General features: G+C 34.2%; 1 pseudogene; it reads right to left on the bottom strand.

Moving 5' to 3' along the window:
* Window positions 1-360, bottom strand: part of LOC116024239 — a 10,166-nt pseudogene extending 9,806 nt beyond the window's left edge.
* Between the last annotated feature and the right edge of the window lie 3,433 nt (window positions 361-3,793).

Genomic DNA, 3,793 nt, shown 5'->3' on the forward strand with positions numbered 1-3,793 from the left:
CCCCCCCCCCCCCCCCCACCATTCCATTTTTTTTTTTATATAAATCCCTCTCCAAACCCCATTTCCCATCATCACCTCATCATCTCTCTACCAAAACCAAACCCCTTTAACAACTATCTTCTGCAAAATGGCACCTTCTTCTTCTTCTTTCTCTAAAACCCTAAGAACTGCGTGGCGAATTTTGGGGGTTCTTTTTCTGATTTTCTGTCTCGCTGGTTCCAGCGTCGCCTCCAGGCCGGTCAGAACAATGGGAGTAGTAAAGCCCCACGCCGGCCGGTTGCCGGAAAGTTTGTGGTTGAGCGTTCTGCCCAAGGGGACTCCGGTCCCACCTTCTGCTCCATCCAACAGGCACAACTCCATTGAAGACTAATTAAACCATCTTCCTTGTTCCTCCTTCATTCAAAGCTCACAACCATGAAGCTGCAGAAGAAGAAGAAGAGGTTTCCATTTTTATATATATACACACACAATTATAGTATTAATACTATTTTTTCCTTCTTTTAAAGCTATTTTCTAGACATTCTTCAAAGGGTTTTGCAGAATATATGTATAAGTTGGTAGTTTTGATTTAGATTGGTTTGATGATTTTGGTTTTTCAATGTAATAGCTGCTGCGATATGATGATGTACATATTTATATATTCATAAAACTTACTATAAATAATCCTTCTGTCCCTCCAACAGAATTCAATTGTTTGATGGATTCAACATTGCGTTTAGCTGTTTAAGGATTCTTTTTCTTTTAATTTTTTTGAAAATAAGGATTCTTTTTCTTGTTTCTATGGATTTAACATTAGTATTGATATTATTACTATGTTTTAAATTAAATAAGTGGGATAGGTCTTTCTAAGGATTTATATTATCAAAATCCACAGATAACGGGGCAAACTCAACAAAGTTAGTCAAGATGGTTGATTTAGTAGTCACAAGACTAGTTACCTTACAAGGTCAACTCACAGCGAGATCAGAGTAGCATATTTGTCATCTTGACTTGAGTTAGTTGACAATCTAGATAACTTTCATAATATGATCAGCCTGCAAGCATCAACAAGTATGTAGCATTTATTCGGGTAATAGGTGGGCACCGGTTCAAAGTGACAATTCCCAATAGGGTTTCATCTCTTCTAGCTTGTTTGGTTTATTGATTTGTGGCTTATTAATTCAAAATTAAAAAGTTGTGAAAAAAAAAAGGAAGAAAAAGCTTTCCTACAAGTGGACCAACACAGGGTTTTGTACATCTAAGGCTTTGGACCTTCGAGTTTGAACGGGGAACACAGGCAAAGTATATACATCTAAAGTACGTGTTAGAGATCGAACATAACACATTAACTTAAAATTATATGTTGATACTATTCAACTCAGAGGTCTGATCTCGAACTTGACCTAATATAATATTTATGATGAATCATAAAGAGAGATTGAATAGAATATGCAATTATGATTTAATTAAACATGGTTTGGCCGGATTTAAATGAGGGTGCATTATTTTCATGTATATGATGGCGTCAGTGTAAGGTAATATTTGACTTTAATGCATGGGATGTCACTGTTGAGTAGAGAATACACATACGGGCAGCAAACGAGTTTGATACAAATACAATCCCCCATTCAACCAACAGATCTGCATCCCTTTCATTAGGATAGACTTTGAATATAATTGCTTGACCCAAGAATTTTTCATTCATATCGCCCACTTCTTTTACCTTTTCAATTTTCAAAATTCAAGCTACTTTAGGCATGAATGATGTATTCTTGATCTTCTTGCAATATAATTTCGACAAGTCTCATTTAAGACTTTCGGGTGTCAAGGTGGAGTTCAATCTCGATCTGTAAGGACCTTGTAGTCCAGTGGCATCAAACCCTTCCCTTTATACGGGAGGTGGTGGGTTCGAGCCTCAGTGGAGGCAATACTAACTCTTGTGTTTCAATAGGTTGATAAAGTAGTTATGAATAGATACTGCATTCTAATAGAGTTAGTAGTATTCAAAAAAAAAAAAACAAACAAACAAAAGTAAAAAAATCTGAATTATTAGAAAAAAAATGAAATTATAAAATATAAAAGGTTTGTTCCGACAAAGAAACGATGTAGGTACAAAGTCAAATGTTATGAGTTCACTTATAGCGAAAAATGGGGGTTTGGACCAAAGAAAATAAGGCAGGGGGGAATTGAATAAGATAATGAGAATATAGGAAAATGTTAGTTTGTACCATTATAAACATTTACATAAGCGATAAGAGTCAACGTGTATGAATAATGAATTAGTATCACATGTATCCATATATATCTTTTTTAAAATGAGAACGGTAAAATAATTTTGTTAGATCGTAAATTAAAATTAATGTTGATGCATGGTAGTGCCAATGAACAACCAGGTGAAGCAGCTTTGGGTGACATCTTTTAAATGATGACATCCATATTAATAATTTTTTTTTCAATTTTTTAAAAAATAAATCTATAATTACATAAAATCATTACTTTAGCTACATAAATTTTGTTTATAAAAATCACTACCGTAAGTACACAAATTCACTATAGTCTGCGCATAAAACAAAGTGTTGTAGGAGTATAGTGTGAGGGTCACTGTTACTCTTGCCGCCACTCACGATGCTACTACTTTTGAGGCAACCGCTATTCTCGCCAAATGTTGTCATTGCTCATGCCGTTGATCTACCAACCGTCGTCGTCTAGAGGGTGAGGAGTCAGCAGCCGCTTGGAGCATTTTAGTGTTTTACAAAATTACAATAATACCACCACGCGTGTTTTAGTATCTCTTTTTCAAACAATATGTGCTAATAGTCTAATTATTGTTATTGTCAAACTGGTATAGTAGCTACTATAAGTATATAAATCACTATTATAAATACATGAATTCAATTCACTACCGTAGCCTGTAAGCACATTAATTCATTACTCGAAGAGCGTAGATACATAAATTCACTACTGAAAACACATAGATTTACTATTGTTGGTGTCATTTTTATGTACCTAAACTTTTTATATACCTATTATTTTTACATGACTGAGTTCATCATGTAAGGTAGAAGCCTATTTTATAATATAATTTACCTCCAACAAGTATAATGTAAATCTAAATCAAGTAATCCATTAAAAAAAAAAAAAAAAAAAAAAAAAACCAAAACCAAAATTTGGCCCAACAAGAAGATAGCTCAACAACACTCAACAGCACAAAGTCACAATCCAAAATAAAATCCAACCCCATCATCAAACTAAGCTACCTGACAAGCCCTCATCTCAATGTTGTCTCAAAGCCACTAAAGAAAAAGAGGCAGGCCAACTTTGGTCCATTCAAAGACTGAAATTTAGCCAGTTTGGTCCACAATAGAGTGATAAAGTAAAAGAGTAAACTAATTGGGCTTTGGACAATTGTTGGTGCACATATGCTGGGCTTCGGAAGAGATTGGGTTTTCTTGTGAGCTCTAAGAAAAAGAAAAAGGTTCAGTGGGCATGAACGGGTGGTCACCTTTAAAAAAAAAAAAATAAAAAAAATTAAGCTCAAATTTGCCACTAAACAAAATTTAAAAGTGAAATTAAGTTATTGTACTAAAAAAGAATACAATTAAGCCACTCAACAAACAAAATGTTTGTAATTTCACCTGCTAGCCAGTAGACTTCTGTCCTAGCCAGTTGCATGGTAGCATGGAGTCTTATGTGGCAAGTGTTTTTTCCTTTTAGCTTATTTCCTCCACTCAACAAACAAAAGCCACTCTTTCTTTTCTTATGTGGCAATTGTCTTTTTTTTTTTTTTTTTTTTTTTTTTTTTTTTTTTTTTTTT

Source organism: Ipomoea triloba, chromosome 7 (genome assembly GCF_003576645.1).
Source record: "Ipomoea triloba cultivar NCNSP0323 chromosome 7, ASM357664v1".
NCBI lineage: Eukaryota > Viridiplantae > Streptophyta > Magnoliopsida > Solanales > Convolvulaceae > Ipomoea > Ipomoea triloba.